The 26,223-nt window shown below is 46.0% G+C and overlaps 1 protein-coding gene across 5 annotated transcripts in view; it reads right to left on the bottom strand.

The window, feature by feature from the left end:
* LOC122938794 (cytidine monophosphate-N-acetylneuraminic acid hydroxylase-like) overlaps positions 1 to 26,223 on the bottom strand; it is a 342,933-nt gene that overhangs the window by 292,299 nt on the left and 24,411 nt on the right. Inside the window, exon 1 of one of the 5 annotated variants that reach the window (XM_044294573.1) lies at positions 5,312 to 5,371. The exons of the other annotated variants lie outside the window; for them this stretch is intronic. The gene's annotated coding sequence lies outside the window, so the exon portion shown is untranslated. Of the gene's footprint in view, positions 1 to 5,311; positions 5,372 to 26,223 lie in introns of those variants that run through there. 5 annotated transcript variants of the gene reach the window in all.

Below are 26,223 nucleotides of genomic sequence, written 5' to 3'. Positions count from 1 at the left end.
CATATTCCAGTCTTGCTTTTTTATGATTCGTTTTCAACAATGGTGTCCTCCTTGGTCGTCTCCCATGTAGTCCACTTTGGCTCAAACAACGACGGATGGTGCGATCTGACACTGATGTTCCTTGAGCATGAAGTTCACCTTGAATCTCTTTAGAAGTCTTTCTAGGCTCTTTTGTTACCATTCGGATTATCCGTCTCTTAGATTTGTCATCAATTTTCCTCCTGCGGCCACGTCCAGGGAGGTTGGCTACAGTCCCATGGATCTTAAACTTATGAATAATATGTGCAACTGTACTCACAGGAACATCTAGTTGCTTGGAGATGGTCTTATAGCCTTTACCTTTAACATGCTTGTCTATAATTTTCTTTCTGATCTCTTGAGACAGCTCTTTCCTTTGCTTCCTCTGGTCCATGTCGAGTGTGGTACACACCATATCACCAAACAACACAGTGATTACCTGGAGCCATATATATAGGCCCAATGGCTGATTACAAGGTTGTAGACACCTGTGATGCTAATTAGTGGACACACCTTGAATTAACATGTCCCTTTGGTCACATTATGTTCTGTGTTTTCTAGGGGTACCATCATTTTTGTCCATGCCTGTTTCATGAGTTTATTTTTTTACATAATTCTGTTGAAGCATGGTTGAAAAACAATGTCTGACTTTCATTGGTTAACATTTATAGAATTTTAATTTATTATTACTTTTGTCAGATTAAAGTTATTTCTGTGACCATTGTGACTTTTTCTTTCATTGACCAAAGGGTACCAACAATTTTGTCCACGTCTGTATATATATATATGCCTTTATTAGACTCTATGGTGGCATATACAGTACAGGCTCTATAGGAGACAGGCAAATATGGGTTAAAGGTGTACAAATGAGTATTCAGTAACAGCAAACTTTGAAAAAACAAAAAACATTATTATAATATTATAACCTATGTATATTTATATTACCCATGTTCAAAAATGGTGTTACTGAGTATTTGTTAACATGACAAAAAAACTCCACTAGGGATTCAGCAACTTTTGTAGGAGTTCACTGGTTTCTGCAACTCTGTCAATTATATCTTCAGAATCAAGGTTCATTAGTATATCTTTTTCTGTTGCCATCAGCATGAAAGAGTTCAAATGTTCCTTGGAAATTGAATTTCTCAGACGGTTTTTAATAAACTTCAATGTAGAGAAACTTCTTTCACAGGCAACTTGAGTGAAAGACAGTGTAAGCAAAAATTTGTAGGCTAAACCAATGACATTGTAGGCATCGGTTAACAAATTATAGCGCTGTAGAATTTTATAGCAGCAAATAGCACAGTTCTTACATGTTGAGCAAGACTTGTTTACCAGTTCTGCCTCTGTTAATTTGCTTTCCTCATTTTCCACATCTGCTATAATCATGTACTCTTCAAGGGGTGATGTTTTCAGCCTGTCCCAATGCAATGCAAAATTTGCCAGCTGGGAACGCAAATTTTCAGATGTTGCTTCCTCGTCAAATTTTATTAACTGTTGGCTAAGTTCTTCCATTGCTGGTGCTGTAAGTCCACATCTTCTTATGTCAGAAAAGCAGCTTGGCTCCAAGCAAGCTAAATCAGCAAAGAGAGCTCCACGGGACAGAAATCGGCGATTCATGCTCTCTGTGACCATATCGAGGATTACCGTATTTATCGGCGTATAACACGCACTTTTTCCCCCTGAAAATAGGGGGCAAATGATGTATGCGTGTTATACGCCGATTAGGGCTGAAACGTGTCCTCCGGAGGCCAGAGAGGCAGGACTGAGCCGGCCGGCACAGCGGAGGGAGGAGGAAGGAGGAGGGAGTCCCTCCCTCCCCACTGTGCGCGGCTGCCGCTGAAGACCAACGAGGACAGAGTAGGAGGAGGAGGGGAGGGACTGTGGCCACTGCGCCACCAATGAATGTGCCGGCCATATCCCACAGTTCCGATCGGAGTCCCAGCAGTGTAATGCTGGGGCTCCGATCGCTTACCATGGCAGCCAGGAGTCACGCTACTGAAGTCCTGGCTGCCATGGTATGTTAGTGAGCAGAGAGCAGCGCATTATACTCACGTGCGCTGTGGCCGCCGGTCGCTCCTTCTTCTGTCTGTGCGGCGGATTGCTAATGCTGTAAGCATTAGCAATGCGCCGCACAGACCTATGAGAAGGAGCGACCGGCGGCCACAGCGCACGTGAGTATAATGCGCTGCTCTCTGCTCACTAACATACCATGGCAGCCAGGACTTCAGTAGCGTGACTCCTGGCTGCCATGGTAAGCGATCGGAGCCCCAGCATTACACTGCTGGGGCTCCGATAGGAACTGACACTGCCACCAATGATGGGGGGGAGGAGGGGGACCCTGTGGCCACTGCCACCAATGATTAATACTGGGGAGGGAGGGGGGGGGTTTGTGTTACCAGAGGGGGCAGATCAGAGGCTTTATTTGAAATTTAATATTTTTTTCCTGAAATTTCCCTCTAAAATGAAGGTGCGTGTTATACGCCCGTGCGTGTTATACGCCGATAAATACGGTACATTGTGAACATGTATTTCATAGGCTGAAATAGCATCACAAACTGTTACATCTTCAGCAGTCTCATCTGCCATTCGTTTTCTTTTTCTTATTCTTTTTTGAGGTAGAGTGGTCTGTATTTCAAGGTGGAACGTTTCTTCTTCTTGAAACTTGTCATTTGCCCACTTAACAAAATTATCAGCAGATCGCTGTACAGATTCAAAATCCCTTGCAACTGTCCGAAGTTTCTCATATGTTCCCTGTACCATTTGAAAAGCTTTTGAGATGTCCATTTGACTTGTCTGTAGATATTTGGACAATGGTGTTGTCAATTCAAATATTCTCAGAAATATTTGAGCTGTGAGTATGGTTTCATATTTCAGCAGGGATTCTGCATACGATTTTGCTCTTACTCGGACCTCAGGTCTTGATGACACATTGTCTTCTATTCTGTTCAATGTGCAAATTAAGCTAAAAAACAAAGCAGAATCAGGATTTGAAAATTCCCCAAACACTTTTCTCAAAGCTGCATCTTTTGACCACCAGCGAGTTTCACCAATCACTGAAATTCTTCGATGGTGAGGGTCTTGACTGACTTGTTCCCAGGTATTCATACGCAGGTAAGAATCACGAATAAACACTGCAATGTCATTCAACAAACTGAATAATGATGCACTTACAACCACTGTTTTTGTAGTATCTGCAAGTACTAAATTCAGTATGTGTGCATAGAATTTGGCCTGGTGATTTAGTTGACAGCCAAGAAGAGAAACCATTGTATTGGCCCTGCATATTTGCTGCTCCATCTGTTGAACTGCCAATGCATTTCGTAATATCAAGTTTGCATGAATTTATGACGTTCATTACCAACTTAAAAAGATTTTGGCCTGTTGAAGATTCACATTCAACCACTGCAAGAAGCTTCTCATTGATGCAATTGGTCACATAACGAACAATTATGGAGCACTGATCCTTGGACGTTATATCTTGAGTTGTATCAACTTGAATTGAAAACATCCCAGCTTCCTGCACTTTGTTGGATATATTTTCCTGGATGAGCAGCCGAATAGTTTCTACTACTTTGTTAACAGTTGTTTTTGAGAGCAATGTTATCAAAGATCCTCTTCCTTTCCCTCCAGAGGACTGCAATTTTTTGCTATGTTCAATACATTTGTTTACATGCTCTTTCAGACAAATATCATACTTGCTGAGAAGGAGAATGAGCTCTAAAAAATTTCCGTGTTCTTTTGTTATGTCCTCTAGACTGTATGCAGCCTCATCTTCATTTCCCCTATAACTCAACCCTTGTTTTCCTATGACTTTTACAACATCTACTACTCGTTGCAGTACTTGCCTCCTGTTTCTCACTTGTTGTCGCCTTACAGATATTTGTTCATGTAAAAGTAGATCATCAACACTAGCACTACTGGATTTCAGAAAGAAGGCTTCGGCACACGCATTGTGCATTGCACTTCTCTCATGCTCTTCAATTCTTTGATGAACATGACGCTTATCTGTCATTCCTTCAATAAAAGCATTTGTTTCATTTGACTTTGAAAAAGCCAAACAAACAGAGCAAAACATAGCTTTAGTATCATTACAGTAGGTGAGCCATTTTCTATGTGTTCCATCTTTACGATTTACAGCCTTTTGTAATACAGGATCTGGTATGACCTGCTGTGGATGATATTTGAAAAAGGCAGTAAGTTGATTTTTATTTGGATGAACAAAATAATTGAATGATGTAGCTGTGCCTTCAGTTTGGCGCTCTGCACTATCTATAATCACTTGTTCCCTTGGTAAATCAATGTGTCCCACTTCTCTATCTTCTTTGGTGGATAAGTCTGATGTTACATCAACACATTCCACTAAATCATCTTCTTCATTTATTTGTTCTGTGTGTGTTGCCCCTGTACTTGGCCCTGCCATGGAATCACTTGAACTCTGTCTCTGTGGATAATGACTGAACATATCCGTAATTTTAACACATTTCTGAGCATCGAGTTCCAAAGACTTTTTATATTTCTGCCTGATTTTTTCTGCTCCTCCCTTTTGTTTTTTTGAAGACATGGTTTTATTGCCTAAGTAAAAGAATACAAATAATGTAATGCTTCTAACCTATCTTATGCTTTTCTAAGTTAACATTTAATTATTGAAACAGCATGCCCATGAATGATATATCCGTTTAGACTCGGGCTTTATCTTATTTTTGTACTAATCTAATACTTAAAAGACAAGCTTTCAAGAGTTTTCCTTTCTTCCTCGGTACGCTTGAGTATTCAGAAACAATCTATTCCATACAGGGGTGGGCTTACATCTGCGTTATACCATTCCGTTATAGGTTTCCGTTTCAAACGGAATATAACGCAATGGACAGATGGAATGCAAAACGGAAACCTTTAAGAGGCATTCTGTTTGGCTCTGTCCTAATAGAAGTTTATGAGAAAGCATAACGGATCAGTCTGAGTCCCCTTATGCTGTTATCCTGTCGACAGGGCTTTGTTTTCCGTCTTGCATAACAGGAACCAGATGGATCCGTTTAGATTCCCATAGAATTTTATGAGGGCGGAGAGCAAACTGAAAGCCTCTTGCAGAGTCTGCACTGTACGAGAGAGAGATAGCAGTGGCTGTGAAGGGAAAAGTTCCAGAACACAATGACAGCCCCAGAGCCTTTCTGCTGCCTGACCGACTGTATGCTGCCACAGCGCCAGCCCAGCCTGCAGGACATCAGAGAGGCCTGGGGTCCACATTATAGCACCACTACATTTACTTACTACATTTATAATAAAACAATTTACTTACAAAAGAAGCTATTAAGTTGTCTGCTGTGCCGTCCTCTACTTGCTTTCAGTTCCACTGATTATTTGCCCTCCTTTCTGTCTCTCAGTGCGCAGGCGCACTGTTATGGGGGATCTGTGGATGATAGTATGACACACTGTTATCGGCATCAGTGGATGACGCACTGTTATGGGGGCATCTGTGGATGACGCACTGTTATGGGGGCATCTGTGGATGACGCACTGTTATGGGGGCATCTGTGGATGACGCACTGTTATGGGGTACCTGTGGATGACGCACTGTTATGGGGGATCTGTGGATGACGCACTGTTATGGGGTACCTGTGAATGACACACTGTTATGGGGGATCTGTGGATGACGCACTGTTATGGGGTACCTGTGAATGACACACTGTTATGGGGGATCTGTGGATGACGCACTGTTATGGGGGACCTGTGGATGACACACTGTTATGGAAATCTGTGGATGACGCACTGTTATGGGGGACCTGTGGATGACGCACTATTATGGGCATCTGTGGATGACACTATTATGGGGGCAATGGCATCTGTGGATGACACACTGTTATGTGGGCATCTGTAGATGACGCACTGTTATGGGGTACCTGTGGATGACACACTGTTATGGGCATCGGTGGATGACGCACTGTTATGGGGGCATCTGTGGATGACGCACTGTTATGGGGGCATCTGTAGATGACGCACTGTTATGGGGTACCTGTGGATGACACACTGTTATGGGGGACCTGTGGATGACACACTGTTATGGGCATCTGTGGATGACACACTGTTATGGGCATCTGTGGATGACACTATTATGGGGGCAATGGCATCTGTGGATGACACACTGTTATGTGGGCATCTGTAGATGACGCACTGTTATGGGGTACCTGTGGATGACGCACTGTTATGGGGTACCTGTGGATGACACACTGTTATGGGGGATCTGTGGATGACACACTGTTATGGGGGATCTGTGGATGACGCACTGTTATGGGGTACCTGTGGATGACGCACTGTTATGGGGTACCTGTGGATGACACACTGTTATGGGCATCTGTGGATGACGCACTGTTATGGGGGCATCTGTAGATGACGCACTGTTATGGGGTACCTGTGGATGACACACTGTTATGGGCATCTGTGGATGACACTATTATGGGGGCAATGGCATCTGTGGATGACACACTGTTATGTGGGCATCTGTAGATGATGCACTGTTATGGGGTACCTGTGGATGACGCACTGTTATGGGGTACCTGTGGATGACACACTGTTATGGGGGATCTGTGGATGACGCACTGTTATGGGGTACCTGTGGATGACGCACTGTTATGGGGTACCTGTGGATGACACTATTATGGGGGCAATGGCATCTGTGGATGACACACTGTTATGGGGGCATCTGTAGATGACGCACTGTTATGGGGGCATCTGTAGATGACGCACTGTTATGGGGTACCTGTGGATGACGCACTGTTATGGGGTACCTGTGGATGACACACTGTTATGGGCATCTGTGGATGACGCACTGTTATGGGGGCATCTGTAGATGACGCACTGTTATGGGGTACCTGTGGATGACACACTGTTATGGGGGATCTGTGGATGACGCACTGTTATGGGGAGATCTGTGGATGACACACTGTTATGGGGGATCTGTGGATGACGCACTGTTATGGGGTACCTGTGGATGACACACTGTTATGGGCATCTGTGGATGACGCACTGTTATGGGGGCATCTGTGGATGATGCACTGTTATGGGGGACCTGTGGATGACGCACTGTTATGGGGTACCTGTGGATGACGCACTGTTATGGGGAGATCTGTGGATGACACACTGTTATGGGGGATCTGTGGATGACGCACTGTTATGGGGAGATCTGTGGATGACACACTGTTATGGGGGATCTGTGGATGACGCACTGTTATGGGGTACCTGTGGATGACACACTGTTATGGGGGCATCTGTGGATGACGCACTGTTATGGGGGCATCTGTGAATGACACACTGTTATGGGGGATCTGTGGATGACGCACTGTTATGGGGTACCTGTGGATGACACACTGTTATGGGCATCTGTGGATGACGCACTGTTATGGGGGCATCTGTGGATGATGCACTGTTATGGGGGACCTGTGGATGACACACTGTTATGGGCATCTGTGGATGACGCACTGTTATGGGGGATCTGTGTATGACGCACTGTTAGGGGGCATCTGTGGATAACGCACTGTTATGGGGGATCTGTGGATGACACACTGTTATGGGCATCAGTGGATTACACACGGTTATGGGGGCATCTGTGGATGACACTGTTATGGAACTTATGGGGACATCTGTGGGTGACACACTGTTATGGGGCATCTGTGGATGACACTGTTATAGGTGGCCGGGGGGATCTGTGGATGACACACATATATGGCAGCGCAAGCATCTTGTGCTATATAAATGTGTCATCATCCACATATCACTCCCCCCCCCCCCCCCATAACAGTGTCCCACCCTATTGTAAGACGTCCGTTCCTTTATGTAAGTGAGCTATTGAGCTTGTAAATAAACTTGTGCAAAGTATATGAGTAGTTAGTAACTACTCATATAGTTTGCAGTTTGCACAAGTTTATTTACAAGCTCAATAGCTCACCTCACTTACATAAGTTACTATCTTATCTAATATAATCTATCACTAATCATCACTATTCAGTATTCACTAACTTACTGCCTGGGACAGTCAGGAGTCAGGACTCAGTCAGGAGGACTCCAAGTGTATTCTCACAAGTCACAACTTAGTACAATTCACTGTTTTTCACTGTGTTTCACAGACAGTGCAGTAGTCAATGTGCTGCAGATAGTGCACAAAAGACTGCCTGCCTGCAGATCATTCACAATCACGGACGGTTCTTCACAAATTCACAATCCAATCCACCATCCATATACTGTCTGTGGCACTGGCAGACTGTGGGCATGGGCGGGCAGGCAGGCAGGCGACAGCCAGTTGGCACTACTAGGGCGCAGGGGCGGGCACTGGCACTCTGAAGCTAGTGGCGTGACTGGCGTGGCACTGGCAGACAGTGCTCCAGTCCCGCTCTTCAATATTCAAAATTGGCGGCCTGCGGAGCGTCACTCACTACGTTACGTGACGTCACTCACTACGTTACGTCGCAGACGCAGTGAGCGACGTTACGCTGCCGGCCGCCGGAAGATGGGAGGCAGTCAGGGCACGGAGGCGGAGCACAGGAGGCGGAGCACGGAGGCGGCGCACAGGAGGCAGAGCACAGGAGGCGGACTACAGGAGGCGGTCTCAGTCTCACACGTGAGTATATCATTCTGTGTGTGTTTGTGTCACAGTGGGCTGGCAGGAGGCGGAGCGGAGCAGTCACAGACAGTGACAGGAGGAGGGGTGTGAATTGATTAGGCCATACCCGGCCGGCCGGCAGTCACGGACACGGACTCACACCCCCGGCCCCACTCGAACCCTGAGGCTGAGGCGGCCCGGCCCACCGGGCAAATGCCCGGTCTGCCCTATGGCCAGTCCGGCCCTGCCGTCAAAGCACAGTTTTCGTTCTGGGTTGAAATACAATTCCCAATTTTGCAATTTCCTAATTTAGTGGTTTCTGCTGTATCAGACCTACTTTAAATCTATCCCTAAAAGGGTATATAAGATTCAAGGTGCACATAGGGTCATTCTCAATAACTTCACACACACGCCGCTGTGCATATCCCAGTCTAATTCTGTCTGTAAACGTATACCTGTCACCAAGCGCCTATATAATAGGCCTCAAATTTATAGTCAGCTAAATCTGTGGTTATTGCTGTAGCTGGGCAAGTTATTTAGTGTCCGTCAAAGCACAGTTTTTGTTCTGGGTTGAAATACAATTCCCAATTTAGCAATTCTCTAAATTAGTGGTTTCTGCTGTATCAGACCTACTTTAAATTTATCCCTAAAAGGGTATATTAGATTCAAGGTGCAGATAGGGTCATTCTCAATAACTTCACACACACGCTACTGTGCATATACCAGTCTAATTCTGTCTGTAAACGTATACCTGTCACCCAGTGCCTAAATAATAGGCCTCAAATTTATAGTCAGCTAAATCTGTGGTTACTGCTGTGCCTGTATTAGTGTAATACGGTACCTAAATAGATAGCCAGATAGTGTTAGGTGTCTGTAAAAAAAGGCCTGAATTTGAATTCAATACATTGGGCCAAATAATATTTTTGTTGTTGTGGTGAACGATAACAATGAGGAAAGCATCTAGTAAAGGATGCGGACGCGGACATGGTCGTGGTGGTGTTAGTGGATCCTCTGGTGCTGGGAGAGGACGTGGCCGTTCTGCCACAGCCACACATCCTAGTGTACCAACTACCTCAGGTCCCAGTAGCCGCCATAATTTACAGCGATATTTGGTAGGGCCCAATGCCGTTCTAAGGATGGTAAGGCCTGAGCAGGTACAGGCATTAGTCAATTGGGTGGCCGACAGTGGATCCAGCACGTTCACATTATCTCCCACCCAGTCTTCTGCAGAAAGCACACAGATGGCGCCTGAAAACCAAGCCCATCAGTTTGTCACATCACCCCCATGCATACCAGGGAAACTGTCTGAGCCTCAAGTTATGCAGCAGTCTCTTATGCTGTTTGAAGACTCCGCTGGCAGGGTTTCCCAAGGGCATCCACCTAGCCCTTCCCCAGCGGTGGAAGACATAGAATGCACTGACGCAAAACCACTTATGTTTCCTGATGATGAGGACATGGGAATATCACCTCAGCATGTCTCTGATGATGACGAAACACAGGTGCCAACTGCTGCGTCTTTCTGCAGTGTGCAGACTGAACAGGAGGTCAGGGATCAAGACTGGGTGGAAGACGATGCAGGGGACGATGAGGTCCTAGACCCCACATGGAATGAAGGTCGTGCCACTGACTTTCACAGTTCGGAGGAAGAGGCAGTGGTGAGACCGAGCCAACAGCGTAGCAAAAGAGGGAGCAGTGGGCAAAAGCAGAACACCCGCCGCCAAGAGACTCCGCCTGCTACTGACCGCCGCCATCTGGGACCGAGCACCCCAAAGGCAGCTTCAAGGAGTTTCCTGGCATGGCACTTCTTCAAACAATGTGCTGACGACAAGACCCGAGTGGTTTGCACGCTGTGCCATCAGAGCCTGAAGCGAGGCATTAACGTTCTGAACCTTAGCACAACCTGCATGACCAGGCACCTGCATGCAAAGCATGAACTGCAGTGGAGTAAACACCTTAAAAACAAGGAAGTCACTCAGGCTCCCCCTGCTACCTCTTCTGCTGCTGCCGCCTCGGCCTCTTCTGCTGCTGCCGCCTCGGCCTCTTCTGCTGCTGCCGCCTCGGCCTCTTCCTCCGCCTCTGGAGGAACGTTGGCACCTGCCACCCAGCAAACAGGGGATGTACCACCAACACCACCACCTCCGTCACCAAGCGTCTCAACCATGTCACACGGCAGCGTTCAGCTCTCCATCTCACAAACATTTGAGAGAAAGCGTAAATTCCCACCTAGCCACCCTGGATCCCTGGCCCTGAATGCCAGCATTTCTAAACTACTGGCCTATGAAATGCTGTCATTTAGGCTGGTGGACACAGACAGCTTCAAACAGCTCATGTCGCTTGCTGTCCCACAGTATGTTGTTCCCAGCCGGCACTACTTCTCCAAGAGAGCTGTGCCTTCCCTGCACAACCAAGTATCCGATAAAATCGCTACAGCTTAACTTCGGCCTTCCCGCTCACTGCCTCATATGCGACGTGCCCACCAGGTGGAACTCCACCTTGCACATGCTGGACAGACTGTGCGAGCAGCAGCAGGCAATAGTGGAGTTTCAGCTCCAGCACGCACGGGTCAGTCGCACTGCGGAACAGCACCACTTCACCACCAATGACTGGGCCTCCATGCGAGACCTGTGTGCCCTGTTGCGCTGTTTCGAGTACTCCACCAACATGGCCAGTGGGGATGACGCCGTTATCAGCGTTACAATACCACTTCTATGTCTCCTTGAGAAAACACTTAGGGCGATGATGGAAGAGGAGGTGGCCCAGGAGGAGGAGGAGGAGGAGGAGGAGGAAGAAGAGGGGTCATTTTTAGCACTTTCAGGCCAGTCTCTTCGAAGTGACTCAGAGGGAGGTTTTTTGCAACAGCAGAGGCCAGGTACAAATGTGGCCAGCCAGGGCCCACTACTGGAGGACGAGGAGGACGAGGATGAGGAGGAGGTGGAGGAGGATGAGGATGAAGCATGGTCACAGCGGGGTGGCACCCAACGCAACTCTGGCCCATCACTGGTGCGTGGCTGGGGGGAAACGCAGGACGATGACGATACGCCTCCCACAGAGGACAGCTTGTCCTTACCCCTGGGCAGCCTGGCACACATGAGCAACTACATGCTGCAGTGCCTGCGCAACGACAGCAGAGTTGCCCACATTTTAACGTGTGCGGACTACTGGGTTGCCACCCTGCTGGATCCACGGTACAAAGACAATGTGCCCACCTTACTTCCTGCACTGGAGCGTGATAGGAAGATGCGCGAGTACAAGCGCACGTTGGTAGACGCGCTACTGAGAGCATTCCCAAATGTCACAGGGGAATAAGTGGAAGCCCAAGGCCCAGGCAGAGGAGGAGCAAGAGGTCACCAAGGCAGCTGTGTCACGGCCAGCTCCTCTGAGGGCAGGGTTAGCATGGCAGAGATGTGGACAAGTTTTGTCAACACGCCACAGCTAACTGCACCACCACCTGATACGCAACGTGTTAGCAGGAGGCAACATTTCGCTAACATGGTGGAACAGTACGTGTGCACACCCCTCCACGTACTGACTGATGGTTCGGCCCCATTCAACTTCTGGGTCTCTAAATTGTCCACGTGGCCAGAGCTAGCCTTTTATGCCTTGGAGGTGCAGGCCTGCCAGCGTTTTGTCTGAACGTGTATTCAGCACGGCAGGGGGCGTCATTACAGACAAACGCAGCCGCGTGTCTACAGCTAATGTGGACAAGCTGACATTCATAAAAATGAACCAGGCATGGATCCCACAGGACCTGTCCATCCCTTGTGCAGATTAGACATTAACTACCTCCCCTTAACCATATATTATTGTACTCCAGGGCACTTCCTCATTCAATCCTATTTTTATTTTCATTTCACCATTATATTGCGAGGCAACCCAAACTTGAATGAACCTCTCCTCTGTCTGGGTGCCGGGGCCTAAATATATGCCAATGGACTGTTCCAATGTTGGGTGACGTGAAGCCTGATTCTCTGCTATGACATGCAGACTGATTCTCTGCTGACATGAAGCCAGATTCTCTGTTACGGGACCTCTCTCCTCTGCCTGGGTGCCTGGGCCTAAATATATGACAATGGACTGTTACAGTGGTGACTGACGTGAAGCCTGATTCTCTGCTATGACATGCAGACTGATTCTCTGCTGACATGAAGCCAGATTCTCTGTTACGGGACCTCTCTCCTCTGCCTGTGTGCTGGGCCTAAATATCTGACAATGGACTGTTGCAGTGGTGGCTGACGTGAAGCCTGATTCTCTGCTATGACATGCAGACTGATTCTCTGCTGACATGAAGACAGATTCTCTGTTACGGGACCTCTATCCTCTGCCTGGGTGCCTGGGCCTAAATATATGACAATGGACTGTTACAGTGGTGGCTGACGTGAAGCCTGATTCTCTGCTATGACATGCAGACTGATTCTCTGCTGACATGAAGCCATATTCTCTGTTAAGGGACCTCTCTCCTCTGCCTGGGTGCCTGGGAGTAAATATCTGACAATGGACTGTTAGGCCCCTTTAACACGGGCGAGTTTTCCGTGCGGGTGCGATCCGTGCGGCGAACGTATGGCACCCGCACTAAATCCTGACCCATTCATTTCTATGGGGCTGTGCACATGAGCGATGTTTTTAACGCATCACTTGTGCGTTCAGTGCAAATCGCAGCATGCTCTATATTTTCCGATTTTGACATGACGCAGGCCCCATAGAAGTGAATGGGGTATGTGAAAATCGGATGGCATCCGCAAGCAAGTACGGATGCCGTGCGATTTGCACGCATGGTTGCTAGGAGACCATCGGGATGGAGACCCGATCATTATTATTTTCCCTTATAACATGGTTATAAGGGAAAATAATAGCATTCTGAATACAGAATGCATAGTAAACCAGCGCTAGAGGGGTTAAAAAAAAATTAAAAAAAATTTAACTCACCTTAGTCCACTTGCTCGCGAAGCCCGGCATCTCCTTGTGTCTCCGCTGCTGATGAACAGGACCTGGGGTGAGCTACTCCATTAAATAGAGCTTAAGGACCTTCGATGACGTCACTCCGGTCATCACATGATCTTTTACCATGGTGAATCACCATGGTAAAAGATCATGTGACGTACCATGTGATGACCGGAGTGACGTCATCGAAGGTCCTTAACCTGTATTTAATGGAGCAGCTCACCCCAGGTCCTGTTCATCAGCAGCGGAGACACAAGGAGATGCCGGCTTCGCGAGCAAGTGGACTAAGGTGAGTTAAATAATTTTTTATTTTTTTTTAACCCCTCTAGCGCTGGTTTACTATGCATTCTGTATTCAGAATGCTATTATTTTCCCTTATAACCATGTTATAAGGGAAAATAATACAATCTTCAGAACATCAATCCCAAGCCCGAACTTCTATGAAGAAGTTCGGGTTTGGGTACCAAACATGCGCGTTTTTTCTCACGCGAGTGCAACGCATGACAATGTTTTGCACTTGCGCAGAAAAAATCGCGCATTTTCCCACAACGCACCCGGCTCTTAGCCGGGCCAAAAAAATGACGCCCGTGTGAAAGGGGCCTTACAGTGGTGGGTGACATTATGCCAGATTCTCTGCTATGGGACCTCTCTCCAATTGATATTGGTTAATTTTTATTTATTTAATTTTAATTTTTATTTATTTCCCTATTCACATTTGTTTGCAGGGGATTTACCTACATGTTGCTGCCTTTTGCAGCCCTCTAGCTCTTTCCTGGGCTGTTTTACAGCCTTTTTAGTGCCGAAAAGTTCGGGTCCCCATTGACTTCAATGGGGTTCGGGACGAAGTTCGGGTCGGGTTCGGATCCCGAACCCAAACATTTCCGGGAAGTTCGGCCGAACTTCTCGAACCCGAACATCCAGGTGTTTGCTCAACTCTAGTTGCTATCAGTCAGGAATTGTCCCAAAAGTAGATTGAGAGCATGCCCCGTCGAATTGCAGAGGTCCTGAAAAAGAAGGGCCAACACTGCAAATAATGACTTTTTGCATAAATGTCATGTAATTGTCGATAAAAGCCTTTGAAATGTATGAAGTGCGTGTAATTATATATTTTACTACATCACAGAAACAACTGAAACAAAGATCTAAAAGCAGTTTAGCAGCAAACTTTGTGAAAACTAATATTTGTGTCATTCTCAAAACTTTTGGCCACGACTGTAGAGTCTATCCGTTCACCTTTTCTGCGTCGCACAAAGACACGGTGGTTGAAACCAAAGATCTCAAATTTGGACTCATCAGACCAAAGCACAGATTTACACTGGTCTAATGTCCATTCCTTGTGTTCTTTAGCCCAAACAAGTCTCTTCTGCTTGTTGTCTGTCCTCAGCAGTGGTTTCCTAGCAGATATTCTACCATGAAGGCCTGATTCACACAGTCTCCTCTTAACAGTTGTTCTAGAGATGTGTCTGCTGCTAGAACTCTGTGTGGCATTGACCTGGTCTCTAATCTGAGCTGCTGTTAACCTGCGATTTCTGAGGCTGGTGACTCGGATGAACTTATCCTACGCAGCAGAGGTGACTCTTGGTCTTCCTTTCCTGGGGCGGTCCGCATGTGAGCCAGTTTCTTTGTAGCGCTTGATGGTTTTTGTGACTGCACTTGGGGACACTTTCAAAGTTTTCCCAATTTTTCGGACTGACTGACCTTCATTTCTTAAAGTAATGATGGACATAATACAAATTCTAACAGTCTATTCAGTAGGACTATCAGCTGTGTATCCACCTGACTTCTCCACAACGCAACCGATGGTCCCAACCCCATTTATAAGGCAAGAAATCCCACTTATTAAACCTGACAGGGCACACCTGTGAATTGAAAACCATTTCAGGTGACTACCTCTTGAAGCTCATCAAGAGAATGCCAAGAGTGTGCAAAGCAGTAATCAAAGCAAAAGGTGGCTACTTTGAAGAACCTAGAATATGACATATTTTCAGTTGTTTCACACTTTTTTGTTATGTATATAATTCCACATGTGTTAATTCATAGTTTTGATGCCTTCAGTCTGAATCTACAATTTTCATAGTCATGTAATAAAGAAAACTCTTTGAATGAGAAGGTGTGTCCAAACTTTTGGTCTGTACTGTATATATATATATATATTTATATATATATATATATATAAAAATATAGTATATGAAATCCGGCAGAACTCACTTTAGAGGTTATCAGGTGCAAGCGTCTCGCCTTTGACCATAGGCTTTTGTGTCACATGTGTGAATAAAGACACTGCGTTTTTTTTACAAGAAGAGTACTGTGTTGAGTTTTCCTTGAATATATATATATATATATATATATACAGATGGGTCATGCACTTGTATATATGTATATATACTTATATTTATATTCCCTCTGTATTATTAACCCAGTATTTGGGTGTGTATATATAGATATGCATATATACCCCTGTCATATATGCACCTTATCTTCCGTAGAAATAGTACAAAAATTTACAACTGGAACAAAATAAATCTACTAGCTCATAGCTCTGCACTACATATAGGATATCGCTGGCTGGACCACAGAAGACCCACGAGTGATCATCGGTCTCTGTGTCTCCAAGTCTTGTCGGGGGGTGCCATGGAACTTTGACCCACAGCGCTTACCCCTCCAGACTTAGCAGCATATCTACACCCATGCTGACATCCCAAGGGTATATAGAGAACACCCACGTGGCTACTTGAAAGTGTCTCTAAAACCATTTAGGGCTGGGCACCAAGGTGTCACCTTTGTGTGATCCCAGGCACCCACCCAGTTCAAGGGGGTAACATGGGTAAACCTCATAATTGGAGCAAAATGAAAAGATACCACTGCTTAATTACAACTTATAAAACGGACAACCGTGTCACGAGTCCGTCTCTTCCATGTCCCCAAGAAAGGGGGGGACAGGGGAGGTACAGAGTCAGAGACGGTGGAATCTGAGAAAACGGTCCCAGTTCATGTGGTTTCCCAACCATACAATAATATACACAATTTGAATACATCATATATTATAATCATGGATCGCCTGCATGGTCCCTCCATTCGATCCCCAGCGTGACTGTTCCTGGTATTTGAACCAACAGATGCTGTCCTATAAAGAACAACAACAAAACAAAAAAAACCGGAAAATTATAAAAATGGCACATGCTGTTTTCCACAGATAAGAGTTACAGAACAAAACACATGCATAAATGGTGGCGATTGCTAAGTAACTTTAAATTCCACATGTAGACCATGAGGTTTAAAAGTTTCCAATGTGTAGACCCAATAAAGTTTCCTCCTTTTTAACAATTTGTAAACTTTTGATTTACGTCACTGCGATTAACTGACCCCCCCCCCCCCCCGCAGGGGCAACTATGGTAAAATATGCCTGGCAGATGGCCTACTGCTGCCCACAGGAGGGACTGGGAGTCTTCTTCGCTGTTGTTGCAGCGGTTGAAAGTCTCTAGGGGCAATGACAATGTCCACAGGGCAGTCCTTCTCTGACTCTATTATGGCAGTAGTTATAGGCATGATGTAGGTGGCTGCAGCTGCTATGATGGAGCTCCACTGACCTCTTGTGGAAGTTCCTGGTACTGCCTTGGTAGTGAGGCTGGTTATCTTTAGCTGGACCTCCAAGGTAAAAGTGGCTTGGCCAGTATGTGTGCTTGGCGGAGCAGGCTTAGGCCTATTTGGGATATCGGGACCCACAGGGAGCGGTGCAGGGGCAGCTACGGACCGGGCCTGGGCCTCAGGGAGCGCGTCTGCTCCTACCTGATGTTTCGGCCGGTTCCAGTGCCTCCTGGTGATCATCGCAGGGTTCAGATGTCGTCTGCGGTGCAGGCTGGTCCAAGGCCTGGGCGACTGTGTGAGCAGCATCTTCCGCGGGAGCAGGCTAAGCATCGGTGCCCATCTATGGGGGATGTCTGGTCAGCCGTCGCGGAGGGATCCACATCCTCCGTTGTCCGGACTGTAGACGTGATGTCCTCTTCTCTGGTGGTGGCTTGCGCTGGCTCTGGGGAAACTCGTGCAGGGGCCAGCTCTCTTTACAAGCTGAGAGACCCGGATCTCAGGTACAGTGGTCTCATAGACAAGCTCTCCCTGGATCGCCATATGGTCCCATTTTGGAGAAGGGAGCGCTATCTTCCTTGGCTCCTCTGTCACGATCAGTGCAGGAAATGCAGGAAGTGAGGGTGGAGCCCAGAGGGAGGAGTCTGCACTCCCTTGGCTCGCATTGCAAAGTTCTTGGTGGGCAGGCTTGAAAGTTCCCGCTTCTAGGTGGGCGTAGTCATCATTTTAGCGCTCTTGAAAGCCATGAAGACACTGTGCCATGAGGGAAAATGGCTGATTAACCCTTGTAGTGCTGACGCGCACAATGCAATGTTTTCTGGTCCCGCAATGAAAGTGATAAAGTCCATTTTCAGGGTTTTGGCACAATTCGCAGATCTTGCAGTACTGTTAAAACATGCAATTTGATCCTGTTGGCACACAATTGGATCCGGTTTTGTTGGCACACAATTCAGAAATACAAAAGAAAAACCTAGGGTGTCCCAGGGGAGGGCGAGGAGGACAGTGTCCACACAATGCACTCCAGAGGACACTAAAATGTAACTCGGCAAAAGCTCCCGAGTTAGACAGTAGAAATAAAGAAAATAGGAGCTCATAATGCCAAAAATATAATACATTTTATTAAAGCATGATTAAAATGACATAAATAGATAAATCAAAGGGTATGATGCCATAAACATGATAAAACAGGAGCAGGGGAGAAAAAAAGCAAAAAAGCGCCACCCTGGGAAGACAACACACGGGTCAAAATGGTATAAATGGTGTATACATACAGCATGGGGAAAACAGTACTGGATGGAAAATCTGGACCCATGCAAAAATAAAATGGATGGGGTCACCTGGTGAGATTCCCATCAGCACATAAACCTCCAATGGGCAATAAATGGTATGCAGAAAAAAATTGTAGCAATAACAATAATGCAGACCAGTCAGTAAAGACCAAGTGAGTAAGTGACGAGGTCAAATAGCTCACGGAGGATGGTGGAGAACAGGAACTCACCGAAGACGAACCGTGAAGAGACCCAGGGTGGTACTACCCCAACTGCGCGTTTCGGCGTACCTTCGTCAGGGGGTAGCGCCATCACTGTGAATCTGGTAAAAAAACTCTCCCCCAGCCAATAGGAAGTGTATGTATACCGGCGCACGAAAATCCAGGGAAGCAGAGTCCAGCAGCCCCACGGCCGGTGTCCCGTCGGCCCGCCCAAACCACGTGAAGGAGTCACATGATCGGGCGGCTATGACGTGAGGACGCACGGACGTGAGGCGCCGGAGGCGGCGCCGGATGACGCACGCACACATCACACGAGGGGAGGAGAGTCGGGAAGTCACCATACACTAAGGATCAGAGGTCAAAGGACTAGAGTGTAGGCTGTTATATATCAATATAGTAATATATTAATGCGGCATATCTCATATTGATAAACATATATAGAAAAGCATATAGAAAACCAGAGACGCCAATATACATCAACATATGTCCATAGAACAAAATTAAGATCAAAGCGTCATGATTCAGATAAATACAGTAATCAATAGAAACAATCATTATAGACATAATAATCACAGAGAACAATGATGAGGAATATATTCCAAAAAAATTACCTATAAACCCAATAAATATAAATATACATGATTGTAAAAATTAATGATATATAAAATTAGTGTATACGATTTATATAGATGGTGAAAAGGAAAAGTGATGATGAAAATACATATACAACAATATATAAGAAAAACATGATAAACGTGAATGATTGAATAAATATAAAAAATGAGTGAGAAATTCATAATATATATAGACTGAAGATCCATAGTGTGTGAAAGAAATGCATGATATTCATAGGACAGGAAGAACCAACCCAAGTAAAAAGTGCACAATAAAAAAGAAGAAGAATTTAAATTAAAGTGAGCATATATGGCAATATGGACATATGTATACAATAAAATATATATGTTCTAACAATGTACAGAAACGTATGCCGCATATGATGGACCATAACATGCCCGAAAAAAGTCCAGTCATGATAGTTCAGCTGTAGACAAGATGACTTGGTATCCCGCACAAAATGGCTAGAGGGAAATGAATAAATAATAAAGGCCAATAAATATGAGGAATAATAACTATACAAACAAACTGTTAAAAGAAAATGTGATGGATCCACAGTTGTGGCCCCAGCGGCTACAAGAAGGAGGAAAAGCCCACATTTTCATTAAGGCCCCTGGGATGTAAAGTCCCAAGGGTCCAAATCCAGCGGCTCTCCTTTTGGGCTAGCCGCTTGGATGTATTGCCTGCACGTAGATCGACCTGAATGCAGTCAATGCCTCTGACTCTGAGACATCTCGGATTACAGGAGTGGAATTCCCTGAAATGTCTCGGGATTGGTTTGAGGGTCTCGACCTCCTTCACCTCTTGTGCATTCAGAATGTCCCTCACATGCTCCCGCACACGAACCCTCAGTTCACGAGTTGTAAGACCGATATATATGTCTTAGGGCATGGGCACACAGCATAGTATACCACTTTTTTATTGTGCACTTTTTACTTGGATTGGTTCTTCCTGTCCTATGCATATCATGCATTTCTTTTACACACTATGGATCTTCGGTCTATATATATTATGAATTTCTCACTAATTTTTTATATTAATTCAATCATTCACGTTTATCATGTTTTTCTTATATATTGTTGTATATGTATTTTCATCATCTATATAAATGGTATACACTAATTTTATATATCATTAATTTTTACAATCATGTATATTTATATTTATTGGGTTTATAGGTAATTTTTTTGAATATATTCCTCATCATTGTTCTCTGTGATTATTATGTCTATAATGATTGTTTCTATTGATTACTGTATTTATCTGAATCATGACGCTTTGATCTTAATTTTGTTCTATGGACATATGTTGATGTATATTGGCGTCTCTGGTTTTCTATATGCTTTTCTATATATGTTTATCCATATGAGATATGCTGCATTAATATATTAATATATTGATATATAACAGCCTACACTCTAGTCCTTTGACCTCTGATCCTTAGTGTATGGTGACTTCCCGACTCTTCTCCCCTCGTGTGATGTGTGCGCGCGTCATCCGGCGCCGCCTCCGGCGCCTCACGTCTGTGCGTCCTCACGTCATAGCCGCTCGATCATGTGACTCCTTCACGTGGTGTGGGCGGGCCGACGTGACGCCGGCCGTGGGGCTGCTGGACTCTGCTTCCCTGGATTTTCGTGCGCCGGTATACATACACACCTGGGGACGAGTAAGTGTCGACCTTCCTATTGGCTGGGGGAGAGTTTTTATACCAGATTCACAGTGATGGCGCTACCCCCTGACGAAGGTATTCCGAAACGCGCGTTGGGGGAGTGCCACCCTGGGTCTCTTCACACACGGTTCATCTTCGGTGAGTTCCTGTTCTGCACCATCCTCCGTGAGCTATTTGACCTCGTCACTTACTCACTTGGTCTTTACTGACTGGTCTGCATTATTGTTATTGCTACCATTATTTTCTGCATACCATTTATTACCCATTGGAGGTTTATGTGCTGACGGGAATCTCACCAGGTGACCCCATCCACTTTATTTTTGCATGGGTCCAGATTTTCCATCCAGTACTGTTTTCCCCATGCTGTATGCATACACCATTTATACCATCTTGACCCGTGTGTTGTCTTCCCAGCGTGGCGCTTTTTTGCTTTTTTTGTCCCTCGCTCCTGTTTTATCATGTTTATGGCATCATACCCTTTGATTTATCTATTTATGTCATTTTAATCATGCTTTAATAAAATGTATTATATGTTTGGCATTATGAGCTCCTATTTTCTTTATTTCTACTGGCACACAATTCAGTTCCTATCCTGTTGGCACACAGCTCGATCCTGTTACAGTGATGCCAAAAAGGCAATAGTGCAGGACCGTGGTGTGGTTACACGGACGCCAAATTATACAGTGAGTCAGGATATGTGTATAATAGTCTATTGTTTTGTTTGTGACGCCAATTGCAGCGTGCACAGGATACAGTCACAGGGCCCTTTAAGGTGTGGCAACTCATGTACCAGGTTAGGAATGCCAGAGTGGTGTAATGTCTCTGTGTGATAATGGCAATAGTGTCCACGGTGTCTCCTACCTTGGTACGGCTGGACTCCTGGAACCTGGCTCACTTGCAATAAAATGAGTGTGTTGCTAGTAGGAGTAATTGAGGGATTTGCAGCAATAATTGAGATCCAGACTTGGAATAAAGTTCAAACTTGTCTTTACTTGTTTCAGCATTAATCCACATTAGATACAGCATTAGTCTGAAATCCCAGCAGGTATTGACAATGTGTGGCAGGAATCTATCTTCTGCTTCTATCATGTGCCTAGAGCTCTTTGCAGTCATCTGCTTGTGGCTCTGTAATGTGGCAGGAATTTATATCTTCTGCGCTTACTATCTTCTGCTGTATCGGGGACTGAGTAGCTGAGGAAGAATTTGGCTTCTCCTAGTCTCTGGACGGTACTCACAGTTGTGCTCACAGGGTATGCTTCTTCCTGGAATACTGGAGGTGGCTGCTTGCTTCTACCAGCTGAGGCTGAGAGGCTCAGGCTGGGGATGATGATCTTTTGTCTCAGCCGAGACAAGATACTGGCATGGATCCCTATAACTGGGAGCTCTTACACACACAGCCTTCCCCTAGCAGGGGTGGCTGGCACACTAACTTAACTTCCTTCCCTCCCCATGAGGCAGGATGTGGGAACATTCCACACCTCCTCACAGAGGGGGAGCTAAACTGGAATGTACTATTCCAGTCTAGAAACACTCAACTGTAACTAAGTCGTTGCTAACATTGCTGCCACCTGCTGGTGAACATGAAAATTACAGTAAAATATATTTAACAAGGATTCCAATGCACATTTGTTAGGATATTAGATAAAATCACATTAGATGACAGTTTAAATACACTTAACAAGTTGTAGCGGGGTAAAAGCATTTCGTAACATAACTCTGGGATGTTACATATGCCCCTAATGTCTGATGGGTGCGGAGCCCACAAAGTCCCGGAGAGCGCACAGCGTATGCGTGGATGCCCTCCATACATTCTTTTGATAGTGTAGAAAATAACTGAGTGCTGGCTCAGCTATTTCCATCAGCCCCTATGTGAATCGAACAGTGGCCGCAATTGCGCTGTGCGCCTTCCATTAATTTTAGTGGGACTTCTGAAAATAGACGAACGTGGAGCCTGGCTATTTTCAGTGCCCCCATAGGAATGAATGGAGGGTGGCCGCACATGAGGGCTCCATTCTAAGGATAGATGGAGGTCCCAGAGGTGGGACCCATAGCTATCAGACATTGAAGGGCATATCCTACCATTATGCCCCCAATGTCTGAGATAAGAAAAACTCATTAACTGATCCAGCAGAGAACAGCCTGCCGGAGCTCACTGGTTCTGGCCAAGCTGGATACTGCTGTTCACTGCCAGACCCCTTATAATATAGGATTCTGAGTGGATCTAGCCTCTTTCTGGCATGAATGCTGGGATCCGACCGGACAGAAACCAATGCATGCAGTGTTTTTTGTCTGTCCGAAACCCGGCACTCATGCTGGAAAAAGGTCTGGATCCCCACTGGAGCTAGGTAGGGTCCAGTGAGCTCCATCAGGCTATTCTCTGCCAGATCAGTGAAACGGAGGTGTGAACCTACCCTTACAGCTGTTCCCAACCTAAATAAACCTAATGTAATTGCACCTTAAAGGGGTTCTGTTAGCAGTTTTGACCATGCTAAACGTCGTCATCAGGAGTATTCCCATGTGAGATATATTGACAGTATATGCCATAAATACTGTACCTCATAAGCAGTGTTTCTTTTCTGGACCTTCCATTTATCCAGAGACTGGAGATTCCCTGTTCTCCAATTTGGCACTCCAAGCGTTTCACATCTCCTATAACCAGGGGTCAGTAACCTCTGGCACTCCAGCTGTGGTGAAACTACAACTCCCAGCATGCACACTAGTTCAGCTAAACTCCCATAGATGTCAAGAGTGCTGGGAGTTGTAGTTTCACAACAGCCATGTACAGACTTCAGTTTTACTTCATGGAGCATATTCCATTCCTCGAGTATATAAGCCCAGGAGAGGCTGGCAGTTTTGCTGGCAGTGAATTCATGTAACCTCTGTTCTGGCCAGGGGTGCAGGTGACTTGTGTTCACAGCTCCGTATGTTCCAGTATATTTATGCTGATGCCACGATCCCTAGATACTGCAGTGGTTACTGTAGACTAGGGTGCGTGAGACTGTTTCTGCTCAACTACCTGAAGAGTTTAATTGTTGGCTTCAGTAGCTCATAGGGGGTGTCTGCTTACTGCTTAAAATTCTAAAATGCCATACATTGATGTTTCATAGCATATGAAATGTGGAAACCATCCATTGCTTATCCCAGCAAGTCAGCAGAAGCGCCCTCGCTGCCCGTGTGTGCATGAGCGTTAGGAGTCGCAGCTAGGAAGGTGGTCACGTGGGTAACTCTTATGACCGCTTCCATCTTGGACTCTATGGACGCAGTGGTCTGTTTACATACAGTGCATATGAGCATCAGTGAAGCGTCTACCTGTGTGCTGCAGTAAGGGCCGATTCACACGGCCGCGCTTGGTCCGGGAAACGCAGTCTGTATTTTGGCCACATGTGCATGGCATTGCATGGCATTTTAGAAATATATGCAGAAAACGCACAACTCCTTTAATGGTTGTGACACAGTAAAGGGAGTTGTATGGGGTGGCAGGTATTTTCCTCCCATTGTGTGCCGCTCTATTGATTAGCGGCCAGGTGGGGTCAAACATGGACTGGACTCAATGAGCATATATATCAGCTACTACAGCGTGCACAATTAGACAATGGAAGCATAACAAAAAATAAATAAAATATAGAACTAGTGTCAGGATGCTGATACTACATGAGGGAACAAATGGTAAATTAGGGGTAGTAAAAACAATACCCCCACTCATTTATGTCATTCGAGAGGCAAAATGCAATTGCAAAGAACAATGATGAAAATAATAAATAAGGACAAGGAGGCAGGGCTCCAGATGGGGACCAAAATGGTCGCCAATGCGACTTAGAATTGCTAAATGGCGACAAACCTTTGTAGTCTTGTCACCATTTGCGCCCCGCCATTTGCGCCTAGACCGTCTGCTGCTCTGCCGCTTTAGCATGGTACGCGCTGCTGTCAGCGCATGCCATGTTCTTCTCAACAGCACAGGGGAGAAGGAGGCTGCGCTGCGGGTGCCGGCCATATCCCATACCCAGCATGCATCCTCTATGACTGCACGCTGCGATCCGCCGCTATTAACCCCTCAGGTTCCGGGGAGGCCCAGGGGCTGTCAGAGTGCTCAATAACACCTAACTGTAACATTTCCTCATTCTCCTTGCGGAGATTGGTATGCGGTACGGGGGTTGTCGTAGCAGGGTTTGTCCTGGGGTCTCTACGAAACTCTAGCACGTATAAGACGATAGGGGTACCCCTAGTGTTCACCTTTCCTTCCCAATGTTCTCGGATAAGATCTAAGGGACCCCTCGCCCTTCTCCACAACAGTAGTTCAAAGAGGGAGAACCCAGTGGACTCTTGGGGTACCTGCCTATATGCAAATTGCAAATGAGGTAAGAACCTTTCACAGTCTTTTCTGGTGTCTACAAATGTACGGATCATCTGCTTAAGAGTTCTGTTGAGACTGTTGGACTGGGGTTGATAAGCCGAATTTAAGAGGGGTTTAATACCACATACCTTCCAGAGTTGGTGGGTAACCTCTGAAGTGAATTGGGTGCCCCTATCCGAAATAACCTCCCAGGGAAATCCCATGCGGAAGAAGATTCGCATCAGGGCATCCGATATGGTCTCTGCATGAACATTGGTCAGCGCCCCGCCTCTGGATACCTGGTGGCATAGTCCACTACGGTCAATATGTATTTCTTGCCGGAGGGACTGGGTTTAGCTAGGGGGCCTATGAGGTCTACGGCCACTCGACTAAATAGTTCTTCAATGATTGGAAGGGGTTGGAGCTTTGCTTTATAGCGATCTTCTCGCTTCTCTACTCTCTGGCAGGTATCGCAGGTTTGGCAAAATTGCCTGATATCATTTGATGTCCTGACATGGGTATGACGTGGGCAATGCGCAGTAAATCCTGCCTATATTTTTTGTGGACTATCAGCTGTTTCGTGTGCATCGGGATAGACCCAACTACCATTTTTTCAGCGTAGCGATATAATAGGCTCTTGTCCCAGGCATATCTCTCTCCCCCTAACCCAGCCAGGCTGTTGTCTATCCTGTCTTTTTTAAGCCTGTAAGGAGGGATCTAGGGCTACCAAATGCTAATGGAGCATCCGAGGGGAGGGCATCAGAAGACGTGGGTGGTTCTGTTACCGGCGCCTCAGAGTATGTGGATGTTACCGCAGTGTGGGCCTGCTGTCTGGTGATGACTGGGTAGGCCTCTTGTACCCTTGAGTTGGGGAACAAAAGCTGACATGAGCTCCCCCAGGTCGTTGCCCAAATTAACATCTGCCCACAAGTCTTGCATGAGCCCCACTTCCACATCCCCTGATCTTACTCCCCAATTCAAATGCACCTTGGCAA

The sequence above is a fragment of the Bufo gargarizans genome, chromosome 5 (assembly GCF_014858855.1).
Source record: "Bufo gargarizans isolate SCDJY-AF-19 chromosome 5, ASM1485885v1, whole genome shotgun sequence".
NCBI classification, from domain to species: Eukaryota; Metazoa; Chordata; class Amphibia; order Anura; family Bufonidae; genus Bufo; species Bufo gargarizans.
Note: the sequence above shows the minus strand (reverse complement) of the source record. Positions and strands in the feature narration are given on the sequence as shown.